Genomic DNA, 19,165 nt, shown 5'->3' on the forward strand with positions numbered 1-19,165 from the left:
GACCGGGGAGCTAGAGCCCAGGGGAGGCAAGGCGGCTGCCCCCCAACCCGGAAAGGCAGCAGCACTAGGTGCTTCTTCCCCTCACTGTTTTCTCGTGGGGAGAAGCTCCAAAGGCCAGGTTCCCGAGCCTCACGGGCGCCGCTGGGGCTCTCGGCCTCGCCAGCTCTGGGGGCCCAACCCCCGGCCAACACGGAGCCGGCCTCGGTGGAAACGGGTGTCAACGTCTGGGTTCCGAGCAAACCCCAAATCTGCAGGTGCTTCCAGCCCCTGTCCAGGTCGGGCCTCCTTGCTAGGAAGTCTCGCGTTGCATCAGCACTGGCAGTTCTGGTGTTTTGTTTCCCGGGCTGGGATCTGGAGCGACACAGCGAGCGGAACGGCCCCAGTCAGCCGCACCCTCTACAGCCCTCGAGCTGTGGTGCCCACCGGAACCCGCGACGGCGCTCTGCAAAGTAGACCGGAAGCCCAGGACACCGACGCGCCCGTGTGCACCCGTCCGCACTTGAGAGGCACCACGCTGGACGCCGTGGCTCCGGCTGGCCTCTCTGCCCCACTTCCCCTTGAACCCAGAGCCAACCACCTCACAGAGGCTTCCCATTTCCTGTGGGCCCGTGTCCGAACTCCTGAATCATACCTTACAGCGCCCCCAATCCCCAGGCCCAGTTTATCTCACAGACTTCCCCTCCCCTGACTACCCTGCACACGCGGCCCGGCCACGCGGACAGGCTCTCCTCTCCCTGCACGAACCCCACACGCCGCTGCCCCGACACGCGCTAGCTGCCTTTACCGCGACTTCCCCTTTCACAACAATGATTCCCAGCCACTCGGACACCCCGGCCTGGATCATTCTTTCAGCGGCGGCCGTCCTGTGCAGGCAGGGAGCTTAGCTGCTCACTGCCCTCTATTTACCAGATGCACTATTTACCGTGACAGTCAAATATGTCCCCCAACATCGCCCCATGTCCCGTGGGGAACATCACCCCAGTTGAGAGTCAGATCTGTTTAGATGCGAGGCCAGGTTCACGGGCTAACTGAACAACAACTCTGCACTTGCCCGACCCTGGGAGGCGGCATTGCCTTGGACCTCACAGCCTACGTGTCTTACCTGCCTCGTCTTAGGGCCCAGCCTTACTGCACAAAGCCTTCCCTCGCTTCTGTTCTGGAGGGTGTCGAGAGCTCTATGCCCATAGAGAGTTTATTCTGACTCGTCAAATATCCGTTTGCTAGATCTGAAGCCCTGGGAGGGCTCTGCTCCTGCTGGGGCTCCTGAGGCCTGACTCCTGTGACCAAAGAAGACTGCCGAGGTGACCGCGGGCCTCTCCAGGCCGGGCCGTTACAGGTACTGAAGCTTCTGCCTCGTCTCTGGGACCAGACTGTGAGGACGCTCAAGCAGCCCCAGGTGAGGAGCTGAGGTCTCCCCCCACAACACCCGGGACGCACGAGGGCACCGCTTTGGAAGCAAGTCCTCCGGCCCCATCAGTCCTACGGAGGCTGGTGGCCGGACTCTGCCAGGCAGGCCACGCTCGAGTTTCCAACCCTTAGAAACGGAGCTGATAAATGAGCATTACTGCTCCCGCCACCGAGTTTGGAGTAATTTGTTACATGGTGTCCGATAATATAACCCTGACCGTCCCCCCTCCCGTTAGCTATGGAAGAAGCTGGGGACGCATGGGATGCCCCATAGATACAGCAGACTCCCCCCCCCACCCCCCGGTCTGGCTAAGGGAGTGGCCCCAGGCATCAGACACCTGCTCAGTCAGGAGACGTTGCCAGGTCGGGGGAAGCAGGCCGGTGGCAGAATTCCCACAGACACTTTCTACTAGGCACCCTCGTTCTCGTCTCCCTCTTCCTTAGAAATGGGCCCCCAAGTTTTAGCTGGGCCCGTGGACATGCAGAGGAAAGAGACACAACTTCCGGCCTCCTTTGACTAACCTCTGGCCGCTGAGATGCACGTGCAAAGGCCAAGAGGCGGCTCCCACCATCCCACCTTAAGAGGCCGCAGGTGAGCACCCTGTCCCCTCACCGTCCTCTCTGTTCCCTCAGGGCCAAGCAGACACCCGTCCGTGACATGGCTCCCACACATCGCTGCGAGCACAGCTCAAACCTCTAACGGGTGCTGCAGAACGTTGTTGTGAGGGCTGGCTATTCCAGACGACAAAGCCCTCGTGTTGGGCAAAGGCAGACGACATCACAGCCGTTCACTCTGCACAGAGCAGGGGCCGCGGCAACGATCTTGATGAACGTTTGTCGAAAGCTGGCTTGGCTCCAGGCACGGTTCTGTGCACGTCACGTAGATCCACGTACAATCCTGACACGATTCACACATCGATCTACAACGCCCTGTGATGCCGTGTTCTCGGCTACGTGTCGCAGACCAGGAAAGAAAAGGAACAGAGAGGTGCGGGCACCGGCCCAGGTGAAAGAAGATGGCTAGCTGCCAGAATGGGGACCCTGCCACCACTGAGGTCCCCTCCAAAGGGGGCTCTCACTGGGTCCTAAGCCAGGGTTTAGCCCTATCTGGGCACAGGTGACCTGTGACCCATTGTGACCACCAAGCACTTGAATAATAGGTTTGGTTTTGGTTTGGGTGGTGCCGATTGGTTTGTTTTGGGGGGAAAGAGGACAGGAGGGGCCTTCTGCCCAGGCGCCTGGAGAGAAAGTGACTGGAAGGCTCTAACGCTGTGACAGGAGCTCAAGCCAGAGCTGACGGGCCCATTTCCCGGGAGAGAGGCAGGTGAGGAGCTTGGGAGGTGGGCGTTCTCCCCACTTCAGCGGGAACCCGCAGAGCATCCATCCGGTGACTCCTCCGGGGGATCCGGGGCCACCCTGGCAGCCCAGGGTCTGCAGCCCGTGCTCTGCTGGTCGACGTGGCCGGACCCAGGGTCGTGAAGGGCTCCAGAGGGGACACGCTGCCCCATATGCCTGGACAGGCCACACACACAAGCGGGGCGGGGCATCTGTCCTGCCGATCCCACGGAAGCCCTGTGCCGGTGTCTGTGCTGGGCTCTCTCCCAGGCACTCTCGGAAGGGTGTTCTCAGAAGGCGAATGTCCCAAATTAAGACGGCAGCGGGCGGAGCCAGTGACATATAAATCACTGCCATCCATGAGACCCCAGGGGAGCTTGGGGTCTCTACTGTCATGGGTCAAGTAGATTTCGCTGCCCGTATTCCTTATGGGGAGGGGGCACCTTAAAACCAAACATATACAGCAAACTCATTGACTGAAAATGCACCAGTGTCCCCAAATTCTGCTTTTGAACGCAAGCAGATTGTTGGAGTTTTATGCCTCCGATTATGTTAAGAAATGTATAGTTTCTAAATAACCATTTTTTACAGGCATCTTACTATTGTCTACAAGTCAGAATAATGATTTGTTGAATGAGCTGTTCCTGCGCTCAGACGAAGAAGACAGCCCGTTGAGCTGGACGTAGATGACCGTCTCGGCCGTGTGCTGGGAAAGCGCGTCTCCGGGAGAAAACCGTTACAAGCGCCCGTCGGTAGCGTTTGCGGATTTCTGTGCCGTAAATACTTCTATTGCCGCCAATTTCAGAGGGTCAACCTAACATCCCTGAAAACAGAGCTGGACCGCGACGGGCAGGATTCCTTCTTGCAACACCTTCCGTGAGGAGCGGCGAGCTTCTCTGGCCGCGGACCCTTACATCTGGGGCCACCGTGGGAAGGGAGGGGGCGGGGCTCCTAGACGGGCCGGAGGAAGCTTCTGGCCAGGTCACAAAACCACACGCTCCATCCTGGCCCTGCTGTCCTCAGTGGCTTTGGGGGGGGCGGTGATCTTCCACAGATGGACCCAGCATCTTGCCACCTGATGTCAGGCCGTCTGGGGACAGGGGGAGTCTTTCTTTCTTCTGTGTCAGGCAGAGTGGGTAGAGACGGGGCGCGCGGCGGCTGGGAAGAGGCAGGGGTGACCTCCCCATGATGCGGGGGACGGAAGGAGGCGGCACTGATTGTCCTCCTTCGGGAGCCAGCAGCGGGCCGTCCGGGGGCCCCGGGGAGGAGCGGACGGCGGGGAATAAGCCTCACAGCACAGCACCGGCTCCACCAACGTCACGACGCGCCACGGCTGTCGGCACTTGAGCACAGACGTCACAAACATTCCCTCAAACATTCAGCCACTGCGCTCCGTGAACTCGTCCACCGCCTGACAGTGACCCCCCTCCCCCCTCCCCATCTCATCACAGTCTGGGGAACTCGGTGCCACACGTGAGGACCCTCGGGCAGCCCTAAGGGGTGGCAGGAGGGGAGGAGCAGGAGGGGAGGAACGGAGCCCCCCACCCCCCTCACCCCCAGCCAGCGGATTCCCCCGCACGGGCTGCTTCCCGGCTGAGAGCTGGGCTGTGAACGTGAACCAGAGCGTCCAGCCAAACCGCAGCCGCATGCCCGACCCTCGGAATCCAGACGATAAACGCTTCTGGGTGTTAGTCGGTAAATGGCGGGTTATTTGTTACACAGCACGGGCAGCCCATACAATCCCAAACGCTCGTCATCTGAGCCCCTGACACACGAGGAAGCCGTCTGTCTGGCCGCCCTCCCTCCGGCCCCGGGCAACTTCTCCCGGGTCTTCACACACGAAACTGAAGGCCTTTCCACTTTAGAAAGTCGCAAAATGCACCCTCATGACAAGCAGGACAGGGCGAGCGACAGCACACAATTGGGTCTGAGCAACCCGCCGAGTGGAGCCACCGGCTGGGCCCGCGGCAGCCGGACGCGGCCAGAGAAACGCAGCACCCCCCCCCCCCCGCCGCTGCCCTGCTCCGTGTCGTGTCGTCCAGCTCTGACTCTGCAGGGAGTCCCCACTCAGCTGTCTGTGACATCGGCGAGTAACGTGCTTCTTTTGCCTGCGGTTTTCTATGGTTCCCGCGGAGAAAGGGGAAGACGGGGGCGGGGGGGGGGAGGGCCTGCCGGCTTTGTGCCACGTTGCGTCAGGGCCTCACCACGCCGGGCACCAGGTGGCCACTGATAGGTAGCCAGGAATGTGATGGCAAACCACTGCGTTTGGTGGCTTACCCACCCGATTTCCCATCCCCCACACTCGCTCAGGGCCAGTCCGCCAGCTGCCAGGACAGCTGGACGGATGCAGTTCCGTCCTCCGTGAGCGGGAGCGACGCTCGTGCCCCGCGTCCCGGGAGCTGCTTCGCGGGGGTGGGAGGGCGGTTAGAGGGGTTGGGGGGGGGGCCCCAGGCCGGGTGCGAGGGCCGGTCACCTGCCCCGCAGAAAGGACAGCTGCAGTGAGGAGAGGCCGCGAGGACCAACAGGTGGCGCTGGTGTGCAGAACACAAACGTGGAGTCCCACGAGCGGGCTACTCTCTAGGTCTCTGCTGCCGCTGTGTGTCCTGGGCCAAGTGTCCTAACCTCTCAGAGCCTAACTTTTCTCCCTGGTGGAACAGAGACAGGCGCTCAGAGGGGACAATGATGTGAGCTATGGATGGAAATTCCTAAAGTCGTGCTTGGCCGGCAGTCAATAAAGTGGAGCTAATATTGTTCGGAATGTCTAGAATTGGGTTTTTGTTGTTTTTTTTTTTTTATCTTTAACCAAAACAGTATGAAAAAGGCCTGACAATTCGCATTTGTACTGCATCCTGAAAAATATTTGGGGAACGGGTTTCCAGGCACTGGCAAGAACAGGAAACAGCTCGGTGCCCACGCACAGGCCACGTGAACTTTGGGGCTCCAGTCAATGCGCAACGTGACGGCCGCCTGAGGGTCCCCAGGGGCTCCGGTCCTGTGAAACGCGCGCTCGGTCAACGTGTGCGAGCCCCTCATCGTGCTGGCCTCTCTGCTTCCCGCCAGGCGAGCAGGGCCGGGCCACGTCCAGCCCGCAGGCCTCGGGGAGCGTCTCCCGCGGCAGGTGCGACCGGCACACAGCCGCGGGCACCGAGGGGCGGGACCAGGGCCGCCGTCCCGGGAGCGGAGGGCAGGGCTCTCCCAGCCAGCCCCGCCCCCCCGCGGCTCGGCCCGCAGCTGAAGGACCCTGCAGGCGATCCCCGCCCCCACCAATCGATCCCGCTCCTCCAGTCGACCCCCGTCCCCCGCCCCCCAGCCCAGCCCCCCCACCACCCCCGCCCCCAGTCGACTTCCGCGACCTCCAGTCCAGCCCCGCCCCCTCGCTCAGCCCCGCCCCCCAGTCAACCTCCACTCTTTCCCCGCCGCCCCCAGGCCAGTCCCCCTACCCCCTTACCCCCGCCAGCCCCGCCCCCCCCCCCCCCCCCGGTCAACCTCCACTCTTTCCCCGCCCCCCCCAGGCCAGTCCCCCTAACCCCCTTACCCCCGCCAGCCCCGCCCCCCCGGTCAACCTCCACTCTTCCCCGCCCCCCCCAGGCCAGTCCCCCTACCCCCTTACCCCCGCCAGCCCCGCCCCCCCAGTCAACCTCCACTCTTCCCCGCCCCCCCCAGGCCAGTCCCCCTACCCCCTTACCCCCGCCAGCCCCGCCCCCAGTCGACCCTCGCCCCCGCAGCAGCCCCCACCCCAGGCCGGCACCCGGCGGGGGGCAGGTCTCCTCCCCGCCGGCTCAGGTCGCGCGTGGACGCCGCCCGCAGAGGGCAGCAGAGGCACGGCGCTGGGCCGCCCGCCCAACGGCGACGCTCGGGTAAGTGGCACGCGGGGGGCCGGGGCCTGGCAGGCGGCGCGGCGGCCGCGGTGGCAGCCCGGGAGCCCCGGCGGGAGGTGACGCAGCCCGCGCCCACCCCCCACCCCCCACCCCCCCCTCCAGCGCAGGCGGCACTGGCCCAGCTCAGAAGGGCGGGCTGTCGCGAGCAGGGGCAGCGGCAGCCGCGGAAGGGACAGGAGTCCGCACACCCGAGAGCTGCGGCCAGGGCGGCCAGGGCCTGAATGCAGCTCTGGGAACCGGTGCCGCCCGGCTCCTTCCAGCGGCCTCCCCGCGTCCGGAGCCCAAGCTGACGCCGGGCCAGAAGCAGCCAGAGGCGGTGCCCGGGCCCCCACCCCCCAGGCAGGGGGCCCGGCGAGGCCTGGGAGGCAGACAGGCCGCCAGGTGCAGCAGGCCGGGCGGGGAGATGCCTCACTCCTCGAGGACTTGCTCGGGACGGCGGGCAGGGGCTGAGACCCCGCGGCCCCGCGGTCACCGGTTGAGTCCCCTCATAGGCCTGCTTGGAGACACAGAATCCGGCGCTCGGGAGAATGCTCACGATCGCATAAGGGCACGTTGGCTCTCCCTGCCCGGGCTGCGTGTCCCTTGTTTTCAGGTGTGCCTTGACTCACTCCTAGACCCGGCTGGCGAATGCCCACGGTCCCGGAGAACCCTTGGGGGGTTTCTAGACGCGGATCCCAGCCTTGCTGGAGACTCGATCCCCAGAACACCCGACCACCGCCCAACCTCCACCAATTAGCCATCTGGGAAACACCAGGTAATGTGGACTTCAGGGAGACTGTCCCCCTATGAGGGCTTCTCTGCGAAGCCCTGAACTTGGGGCATTCGAAGGACCCCTGCAGCCCTCACCCCAGGTCTGCTGGTTCCAAGTTCACTGATAGTTTGCATCTGTCCTTCCCTGCAGTTGGGCGCTGCCTTCCAGAACTAGCAGTGTGCCCACAGGTGCTCCGGGGAGTCTAACTGGGGCTGTTAATTGAGCATTTAACTCGCACCTGTAAGTGCGTCCATCTGTGCTGCGACTCTGTGACGTCATTGTTTGGGGCGTGGGTGCCGTGTACCATCTCCTCCGTGCAGCCTGCTAAGGTATTATTCCCAAGAGGCGGCTTTGGTTTCCGGCGCTGCCCCGATGAGCGGTTAAAATGAGCGATTTTGCATCCGTAGGAGGTATTTGGAGTTTAGCTATGAATTATGGAATCTCGTACCCAGCTCCTAAGTTCTGCTACGGTTCTATCCAAACCTGGAAAATAGCTTTGTTTCTTATTAATACAAGTAGAGACTTTTCAAAAGTTCAAATGTTTTTCTGGTGAAATGTGTGCCTCTGTGTTGTGTGTGTGTGTGTCTGTGTGTGCAAAGATACAAGCATAATTAATTTGCTGTCATTCCTTCTTTAAATTCCGTACAAAAAGTCGTCACTCTTTTTTTTTTTTAACGTTTATTTATTTTTGGGAGAGAGAGCTCGCACGTGCGGGGGAGGGACAGAGAGAGAGGGAGACACAGAATCCGAAACAGACTCCAGGCTCCGAGACGAGGGGCTCCAACCCACGAACTGCTGAGATCATGACCTGACACGAAGTCAGACCTTCACCAACTAAGCCACCCAGGTGCCCCCCCCCAAAATTGTCATTCTAAGGAAGAGAAGTTGTCAATGCAAAATGAACAAAGGCAGAGAAGGACAGATATTATGTGTTTTCACTCATACGGGGATCTTGAGAAACTTAACAGAAGACCATGGGGGAGGGGGAGGGGAAAAATAGTTACGAACAGAGAGGGAGGGAGGCAAACCACAAGAGACCCTTAAATACAGAGAACAAAGTGAGGGTGGATGGGGGTGGGGGAGAGGGGAAAATGGGTGACGGGCACTGAGGAGGCACTTGTTGGGATGAGCAGTGGGTGTTGTATGGAAGCCAATCTGACAATGCACTATATTAAACAAAACATTTAAAAAATTTTAAAGAGAGGGGCTGGCTTAGTCGGTTAAGCGTCCGACTTCAGCTCAGGTCATGATCTTGCAGTCTGTGGGTTCGAGCCCCGTGTGGGGCTCTGTGCTGACAGCCCGAAGCCTGGAGCCTGCTTCGGATTCTGTGTCTCCCTTTCTCTCTGCCCCTCCCCTACTCTCTCTCTCATTCGCTTGAGCACGCGCTCCCTCTCTCTCTCAAAAAATAATACATTTAAAAGAAAATTTGTTTAATTTTAAAGAGGAAAAGAGTCTTCCTCGAGCCCAAGTTAGGACAGCTGCCCAGGGTACCAGTCCTCTGCGGAAGGGTCATGTGGTACAGGGTTATATGTTTGTGTTTTTTCCTTTTCACGAAGAGTTACAAATCGTCATGACAAAGGACATTCCAAACAGTTACAGACTTTGTTTTATGTATTTATTTATTTATTTATTTATTTATTTATTTATTTATTTTTAACATTTATTTATTTTTGAGACAGAGAGAGACAGAGCGTGAACGGGGGGGAGGGCCAGAGAGAGAGGGAGACACAGAATCTGAAGCAGGCTCCAGGCTCTGAGCTGTCAGCACAGAGCCTGATGCGGGGCTCGAACTCACGGACCGTGAGATTGTGACCTGAGCGAAGTTGGACGCTCAACCGACTGAGCCACCCAGGCGCCCCTATGTTTTTATTTTTTAATCTATTTTATGTTTTTAGTGTGTGCAAGGCTGTATGAATTTAATCTTACAGGAACCAGGGAGATTTTCTTTTTATGCCTGCAATGCTCCTTTTGGTTATTTATTTATTTTTTAACAAAGCAGATGTACACTGTGTGCACGGGACAGAAATAGAGCCCATGCTCGGAGGTTTTGCTGAGTCGTTCTGACCTTGGTAAATGTTCAAGTCTAGCTTCCCTGGGAGCCCAGGAGCAGGACCCACAAACATCAAAAGTTGAAATTTTCCTTTATCATTTCCCCTTTTTTGATCAGTAATCTTTCCTCAGAAAGCATTGACGGTCAACCTTATGTTTTCCGGTCCCTCGGTGCCAGGGTGCCTGGCTTGTCTGTCCAGGGCCCATCAAGTCCCTGTTGCTAGGTATGAACATAATGTATTTTTTCACCCCTAGTTCCTTGTTGGGGACTTACTGTAACAGAACCGGTGGGAAGCTTAAAAGTGATAACATGTTCTCTATAAAGTCCAACCGGTGAGCAAACAGTACGCGTGCTTGGCTTAGACTGTTTTTGCGTTTGGTAAGATATTTAAAACAATGACTCGTGGACAGAAAAAGAATTCTAGTAAGTACAACTTGAAGGAACCAATGTGATGTTGGAATCGACTTAGGCAGGAGAAAAATCCAAAGAGTCTTGATTAAAAGGTGGGAAAATTCTTGATCATTCAAGAGGGAAGCTAGAACGTGTTCCCACTGAGGAAACATACGCGTAACATACGTTCCATGGTGACTCTGGGACCGAGACTTCACGAAATTCAGTCCCCCGTCAGGAGGTTATTCTCAGGACCAGGAGAGGGGGCTGTGGGTGCACTCTGAGGGCTGGGATAACCTGGATGGGGTCTCTCTTGAAAGCAGGGCCTTGCTTGTTACCAGGCAGAAACCCGATGAGTCCTGGCTGCTGCAGGGACAGCCAGTGGGTGGTTTGTTGGTGGGGACTGGGAGACATAATAGCCAGTTATAGCCAGTTAGGGAGAAGCACTTCTCTGAAAAGCAGGCTTTCAGTTTTCTGGTAATTTCTACCTCATTAACCCTATGGGGCATGGATTCAATTGCTCCCTGAGTTATGACTTTTCCTCAATCTTGAAGAATTGGGGGTGATGGTGCTTTGGCTACTTCCTTGTCTCCTTGGGTGAGGTAGGTGTTGGGTAAAGAGCAGTTTTGGTAAACCTTAGCTGTAACGTGCCTACACGCAGGGCTAAGCAGAAAGTTCTAACCTGTAGGTCACTGCAGCCAGGGAAACAGAAGCAACACGGTGTCAGACATGTGGAGACTTTTCCGGTTAGAATTTCCCATCGTGAGTCCTTCGTTCCATTTCTATGGAGCGTGAGCGGAGCTCTGTCTTCTGTTACTGCTTCAGCCGATTTAGGGTGTGGTCGGGGCTTTGAAACAGAAGGATCTGACCTTCTTGTAACTTTTGGTCCCTTGCGCTAATTGAGGGAGCATCAGAGGTAGTTATATTTTTCTACATAGTTTGGCACTACGTGACGTTAATTTCATTCCCAAGTGTATTCCAAGCAATCGTAAGGGTGTAGTCAGGGGTGGGAGTCTCGAAAGTTGATCTAATCCCAGTGGGTATCCAAGAGAATGGATCAGTAAGCCAGTCTCTGCCACCTTAAAAAAGGAGGTGGGGGCCAGGGGCCTCTCGTACCCATGTGACTTGCTGCCTGATTATCTGGGTCCTTACTTCCCAGGAGTTCATCTAGGTGCGGCAAGTGGTGTTGGCTTTTGTATACACTCTGCCTTGTTCAGCAGGCAATAAGGTTAATTAATGAGAGGCATTTCTATGGAAACAAAGGGAAAACACAGGTAATGGTTGGGGCAAGTTATAAACCCAGTGTCTGAGTCCGGATGCTGCCAGTGAGATATCTGTATGAAAGGCTTCAAGCATCCTCAGGCGGAGTGGGGGCAGGCAGCAGCAATCTGATGGATTTTTCTGGTTCGTAGTTCAGATGTCTCTGGTGATCCTGTGTGTGGCCCATAGAGCAACAGACACTAAGAGGGCCTCTACATGAGCCATTGTGGCCGTGAGTTTCCCGCACCTCCCAGTCCATGAACATGGAATATCTTTCCATTTCTTTGTGCCATCTTCGATTTCTTTCATCAGTGTTTTGTGGATTTCAGAGAACAGGTCTTTCAGCTCCTTGGTTAAGTGAATTCCTGGGTATTTTATTATTTTGGGTGCTATTGTAAACGGGATTGTTTTCTTAATTTCTCTTCTGCAGCTTCATTATTAGTGTGTAGAAATGCAATGGATTGCTGTGCATTGATTTTGTATCCTGTGACTTCGCTGCATTAATTTATCAGTTCTGGTAGGTTTTTGGTGGCGTCTTTTGTGTTTTCTACGTACGGTATCATGTCATCTGAAAATGGCGAAAATTTTGCTTCTTCCTTACCAATTTAGATGCCTTTTATTTCTTTTTCTTGTCTGATAGCTGTGGCTAGGACTTGCAGTACTGTGTTGAATACAAGTGGTGAGAGTGGACATCCTTGTCTTGTTCCTGACCTTAGAGGAGAGGCTCTTGGTTTTTCCCCATTGATTATGATATTGGCTGTGAGTTTTTCATGCATGGCCTTCACTATGTTGAGGTATGTTCCCTCTAAACCTACTTTGTTGAGGGTTTTTATCTGGAATGGATGTTGTATTTTGTCAGATGATTTTTCTGCATCTGTTGAAATGATCACATGGCTTTTATCGTTTCTCTTATTGATGTGATGTACCATGTTGATTAATTTGTGAACATTGAACCACTCTTGTATCCTAGGACTAAATCCCACTTGATCGTGGTGAATGATTTTTTTAATGTATTGTTGGATTTGGTTTGCTAATATTTTGTTGATGATTTTGTATCTGTATTCATCAGAGATGATTGGCCTGTAGTTCTCTTTTTTTGTGGTGTCTTTATCTGGTTTTGTATCAGGGTAATGCCGGCCTCATAGAATGAATTTGGAAGCTTTCCTTCCTCTTTTATTTTTTGGAATAGTTTGAAAAGAATAGATATTAACTCTTCTTTAAAACTTACATAGAATTTGCCTGTGAAGCCATCTCATCCTGGGCTTTTGTTTGGTGGGAGTTTTTTTTATTACAAATTCAGTTTTATTGCTGTTAATCAGCCTGTTCAAATTTTCTATTTCTTCTTTGTTCAGTTTTTGGAGGAGGCTGTAAGTTTCTAAGAATTTATCCATTTCTGCTAAGTTGTACAATTTGTTGGCACATAACTTTTCATAACATTCTCTTACACTCCTTTGTATTTCTGTGGTGTCGGTGGTTATTTCTCCTCTGTCACTTCTGATTTTGTTCATTTGAGCCCCTTGCCTCCCTGTCCCTCCCCCCTCCCTCTGTTTTTGATGAATCTGGCTGAAAATTCATCAAATTTTGTGCTTTATCAAAGGACCAGCTCTTGGTTTCATGGACCAGTTCTATTGTTTTTGTATTTTGTTTTTGTTTTGTTTTTTTTTAGTTTCTATTTTGATTATTTCTGCTCTAATATTTACTATTTCCTTCCTTCTACTGATTTAGGGTTTTGTTTGTTCTTTTTTTCCATAGCTCCTTTAGGCATATGGCTAAGTTGGTTTTTTGAGATTTTTTTTTCTTCCTGAGGTAGGCCTGTACTGCTATAAATTTCCCTCTTAGAACAGCTTTTGCTGCATGCCAAAGATTTTTGGACCATTGTGTTTAAATTTTCATTTGTCTGCATGTATTTTTTGATTTCATCTTTTATTTCTTGGTTGAACCATTTATTATTTAGTAGATGCTATTTAACCTCCATGTATTTAGGGTCTTTCCAGATTTTTTTCTTGTGCTTGATTTCTACTTTCATAGTGTTGTGGTCAGAAAAGATTCATGGTATGACTTTGGTCTTTTTAAATTTGTTGACAGTTGTTTTGTGACCTCATACATGGTCTATTCTGGAGAATGTTCCATGTGCACTCGAAAATAATGTGTATTCTGCTGTTTTAGGATGGAATGTTCAGAATATATCTCTTAAGTCCATCTGGTCTAGTGTGTCATTTTAAGGCACTCTTTCCTTGTTGATTTTCTTTTTGGATGGTTGTTCCATTTATCTAAGTGGGCTGTTAAACTTCCCTGTTATTGTGTTACTATGGATTATTTCCTTTATGTTTGTTATTAGCTGCCTTATGTATTTGGGTGTTTCCATGTTAGGTGCATAAATATATACAATTGTTCTATCTTGTTGGGTTGTTCTCTTTATGATTATGTAGTGTCCTTCTTTGTCTCTTATTGCAGTCTTGCTTTAAAGTCTGTTTTGTCCAATCCTTTGCCACCCCAGGTTTCTTTTCGCTTCTATTTTCATAATAAATACTTTTTCAATATGCATATGTCTTTAGGTCTCAAATGAGTCTCTTGTGGGTACCATAAAAATGGATCTTGCTTTTAATCCATTCTGTCACCCTGTGTCTTTTGATTGGAGGGTTTGGTCCATTTATATTCAAAGTAATTATTGACAGATATGTACGTATTACCATTTTGTTGCTTGTTTTAGTAGTTATTTTTGTTCCTTCCTTGGTCTCTTCTTTCATGATGTGTTGGCTTTCTTTAGTGATATTCTTATATTCCTTTCTCTTTATTTTTTTGCATGGCTATTACTGGTTTTTCATTTGTGGTTACCATTCGGTTTGTATATAATATCTTATGCATATAGAATTCCATATTAATTTGATGGATGCTTCAGTTTAGACCCGTTCTAGAAGCACTAAATGTCTACTCTTCGCCCCTACCACATACACACATTTTAAGTGTATGATGTCATACTTTACATTCTTTTATTTTGTGAGTCCTTGAGTCACTTTTGTAGATATACTTAATTTTGCCGCTTTTGTGTTTCCTACTTTTCTTACTCCTGCTTATGGTCTCTCATTTTCACTCAAAAGAGTCTGCTTTAACATTTCTTTTAAGGCTGTCTTAGTGGTGATGAATTCCTTTAACTTTTGTTTGTGTGGGAAACTCCTTCTCTTTCTATTCTGAATGATAACTTTGCTGGATACAGTATTCTTGGCTGGAAGTTTTTTTTGTTTTTGTTTTTGTTTTTTTCTTTCAGCACTTTGAATACATCATGCCACTCCCTTCTGGCCTGCAAAGTTTCTGCTGAAAACTCAACTGATAGCCTTATGGGGTTTCCCTTGTAGGTAACCTTTTTTTTGGTCTCATTCTGTTTTTAAAATTCTCTGTATCACTTCTCTTGCCATTTTAATTACTATGTTTCTTGGTGTGGACCTCCTTGGATTGATTTTTTTGTGGGCTCTCTGTGCCTCCTAGATCTGGATTTCTGTTTCCTTCCCCAGATTCAGGAAGTTTCAGCTATTATTGCTTTAAATAAATTTTCTGCCCCCTTCTTGCTCTTCTCCTTTTGGGATCCCTATAATGCAAATGTTATTATGTTTGATGGTGTCTCCATGTTCCCTTAGTCTATTTTCATTTTTTGTTATTTTTTTTCTCTCTCCTGTTCAGCTTGATTGCTTTCCATTACTCTATCCTACAGGTTGCTGATCTATTCTTCCGCTTCCTCTAGTCTACTATTTATTCCCTCTAGTGTATTTTTTATTTATTATTTTATTTTATTTTTTTTTCAACGTTTATTTATTTTTGGGACAGAGAGAGACAGAGCATGAACGGGGAAGGGGCAGAGAGAGAGGGAGACACAGAATCGGAAACAGGCTCCAGGCTCTGAGCCATCAGCCCAGAGCCTGACGCGGGGCTCGAACTCACGGACCGCGAGATCGTGACCTGGCTGAAGTCGGACGCTTAACTGACTGCGCCACCCAGGCGCCCCTCCCTCTAGTGTATTTTTAATTTTTTAAGTTCACCTATTGTATTCTTCATCTCTGATTAGGTTAGTTCTTTTTTGTATTTTTTCTCTCTTTGCTGAGCATCTCACTGATGTCCTCCAGTCTTTTCTCAAGTATCTTTATGACCATTACTTTAAATTCTCTATCAGCCGTATTACTTATCTCCGTTTTGCTTAGGTCTCTTGCTGTGATTTTTGTCCCTTTCTTTCATTTGGGACATATTCCTCTGTCTCATTTTATCTAACTCTCCGTGTCTGTTTCTGTGTGTTAGGACAGTCAGCTGTGTCTCTTGCTCTTGAAAGTAATGGCCTTCTGAAGAAGCCCTGTAGCGCCCCACAGTGCCGTGCGCCCCGTTCACCAGAACCCGGTGCTTCTGGGGTGTCTCCTGTTATGTTGCATGTGCTCTGCTCTCATGGCTGAGACTCTTTTTCCCTTAGTCCAGCCATCTGCAGTGGCTCTCTTTGCCTGTTGTGGGAAGAGTTTAGTCCCTGTGCTGTTAGTGGGCGAGTCTGGGGCCGCTTTAGGCTTGAGCTGAGTCAGACCAGGCATTTGTATCATGCGGTAGCATCAAACTGCAGGGTGCTTTCCCTGTGTTGTCCCCTGAGAAGGTTTCCTTGGTGGTGGGGGGGTGGGGGTTGGCTATAGTCAGAACAGCTCTCTGCCCCCAGTCCACTGCTGAGGCCACAGCCTGACTGGTGTGTGTGTGTGTGGTTATCTTTCCCTCTCCCTGCAGTGGGAGTCACTTTGGAGTAGTGCCGGCCCCTGTTGGGGCTGCTCGCACACTGCCAGGCTTGTGGTACCACTTTGGACAGGTTCTGGCCCAAGGGGTATTGGAGGGGGCAGGTCCACAGGAGGATGTGGAGCACTCGCAGTGCCAGCAAAGTGGCTGGTACTTAGGAAGAGATCTGCAGCAACCCAGGAAAACTCCCACTGAGGCAGGGATGGAGGGGCGGGTCCGAAGAAGTGTGTGGGGGCAGGGCACCCTGTTAGCCAGCCAGGTGGAGAGTGTAGGTGCTGCCCTGGTTCCCGCAGGTGTCTGTGTATCTAGGCTGGGGTGGGGGGCCACCTTCCCCCTCACATCCTATACAAGTGTACCTTTAAAATTCATCTATTCTGATCTTAGCCATCCTGACCACACATAAAATTCTCTCCAAAGATTCCCCTTCACAAATTTTCTACTTTTTTCTTTTTTCATTTAGACTTTGTTGTAAATTCTCCCTCTCTAAATCACCAGTCTCGTTTCGGGATAAAATTACTTTCTTTTCTCTCAACAAAAACTTATTCTCATTCTTTATGCCTTTCTTACATATATCCTACTTTGGCCACGCATAGAGTTGGCTTCTTTATCATTTCCAGCAGTATAATTACATTTAGCAGAATTTTTCTTTTCTTTTTACATTTAGCATATTTTTTTTTTTTTACATTTAGCACAATTTTAACTCTTGGCTACCACAGTGTCCAGTGAAAACTTAGTTACCAATTGTGAACTATTACACCAGAATTCTTTAGAGTGGGAAATTTATGAATATATTTTATGACTTCTAGACACGTGTGTTTTTCCACAGTGCAACTTTCAATAAAGCACAAAACATGTTTACCAGGAGACCCAAGTATCTTTAGATTCTCTGTAATAAGAAGGCAAAAGCAGATAAACCTAATGTTTAGTAATTAAGGTTTCAGTATTTTATCTTATTTGGAAAAGAGTTAGATATCCAGTGAATTCAACCCAATGTGTCATTCAATCTAGCCAGACTCCAGTGGTTTATGGTTTAAAGATCTTGGAAGCTTTTTAAAAGTTCATGAACATTTCCTTTAAAACTGACTAGCTCTGGGGCACCTGGGTGGCTCAGTTGGTTAGGTGTCCGACTTCGGCTCAGGTCATGATCTCGCCGTCCATGAGTTCGAGCCCCGCATCAGCCTCTGTGCTGACAGCTCAGAGTCTGGAGCCTACTTGGGATTCTGTGTGTCTCTCTCTGCCCCTACCCCGCTCATGCTCTGTTTCTCTCTCTCTCAAAACTAAACATTAAAAAAATTAAAAAAAAAAAACCAACTGACTAGCTCTTAACAATTACCATGAAACCTTGAGACCAAATCAGCCATCATTTGAAGTCATTTTTGCTGACAGATTACAAGAGTTTCAATGTGAATCTGACACATTCAGGTAGAGTAAAAGCTGATTGTGTGTATTATATTTGACGTCGATAGTTCCAAAAACATGTCTATTTTCATTAAATCAATGGCTTGGAACTAGCGTTAGTACCGAATGTGTTGCACATGTGTCCATCACGACATTAGTCAATTTGCTCCCTGCCGTCAACTTTAGCCGGGGCTCCTGGGGGGAAAGCCGAAATGAGCGGTTTGAGTCCAGGGGAGCCCTTGGGCCCCTTCATGCTGATTTGGGACATGCTCCCATTTGAACCTCATCAGGAGGTGGCCTGACAGCTTCCGGTCCTCGGAGGTGAGGGTAGGAGGGGCCGGTGGTGCCAGAGGTGCTGAGGGTGGTGTGGGGGCCGGCTGTGCGAGTGCCCCAGTGGTGGTTGTACGGGAACAGGATGGGGGACCGTAGAGGTGGGTGGGGTGCTGCCGGCCGGGCCAGAGGCAGATTCAAGGTTGGGACTAACATCTCTCCATTTCCATCTCCTGTCTCTCCCTCCTGCAAGACGGGCTTTCTCTCTGGTTGTTCTCAGCCATCTGGAGGAGGCAGGACTGGAGGCAGTGGACGGGGCGTCAGTTCTGGTGCTTCTGTTTGGGGAAGTGGATTTAGGATTTCCAGTGCCTGTTTTCCTCCTCCCCTTCCTCATCTTTCTGACTTTTGAGAAGGGCGTTGGGGGTCTTGGATTTGTGCCCATCCTTGTCTCTCTGGACCATCGGTTGACATGAGGCGTCTTTATTATGGAGTAACCCCAAAAGCCTGAATGTAGGGAATTTCATCCCAGATCATGTAAACTTGGAAAACATTTGGGTTAGTTTTTATCTTTCTGAGTTTTAGAAGCGATGGCCCCTAAACCAATTAAATAGAGCTCTCTTACAAATTAATTTTAGCAACACCATCTGGAAGCGGAGAAAAGATCTCCGTTATTACACATGGACATATAGACAAGATGCAAACAATACATAGCCTTTGTTTCACTAATATTTGTGGAGAAGACATTAAAGACCCGATTTCTTGGGGCGCCTGGGTGGCGCAGTCGGTTAAGCATCCGACTTCAGCCAGGTCACGATCTCGCGGTCCGTAGTTCGAGCTCCGCGTCGGGCTCTGGGCTGATGGCTCGGAGCCTGGAGCCTGTTTCCAATTCTGTGTCTCCCTCTCTCTCTGCCCCTCCCCTGTTCATGCTCTGTCTCTCTCTGTCCCAAAAATAAATAAACATTGAAAAAAAAATAAAAATAAAGACCCGATTTCCAACTATCCCCCTTTTATCAAAACAAATCTAACTGCAAGATGGCATTATAACTTATGGGTCCATCAATTAGTTTTTTTTTTTTTCCATTTTCCAGTCAGAACAGGGCCAATTTTGCCCAAAGATGCCAAAAGCCGCAACAGCAAACACAAGCCAAATGTAGCTCAGAGGACCTCCGTGAGCACTGATTGAACCAAACGGCTTCCTAGTTTCCGGTCGCTTTCTCTGTGTGCACGAGAAAACGAATTCAGACGTGTGGAAAGAACCCCATTTGGGCCATCTGAGACTTCGATTTTCCCAGTTAAGTAAGCATTGCGAATAGAGGTTCCCTATGTGTTGTGCGCAGAGCCTGCCGGAGCTCCCATGGGTGGTGGGTGGTTTTCCGGGAGCTTTCAGCTCTCGAAGCACGGTTCCCCATTCCTCTTGTCGTGGTTTTATTTTTCGAGTAAGGCTCGAAGGAGATCTAAAGATGTTAAGTGTGGTGGGCCAGTCCGTGCTGCTCAGATCCCTTCCCGGGAGCTGGGATACACTCTCTTACGCGTCGCGGTTTCTCCCCGCGAGGTCTGAGACCATTGAGCACCGGATGATCAATCCTATGTGTGCGTCCCCAGACGAGCCAAGCATTAGTTACCTCATGAGGTGGGAAGTTCCTCCGGGACCGCCACGTGTCACGAATAGCCACA

The sequence above is a fragment of the Lynx rufus genome, unplaced genomic scaffold (genome assembly GCF_022079265.1).
Source record: "Lynx rufus isolate CCGP_SWC_20201006 ecotype Redwood Valley unplaced genomic scaffold, mLynRuf1.p SCAF_4, whole genome shotgun sequence".
Classification (NCBI taxonomy): domain Eukaryota; kingdom Metazoa; phylum Chordata; class Mammalia; order Carnivora; family Felidae; genus Lynx; species Lynx rufus.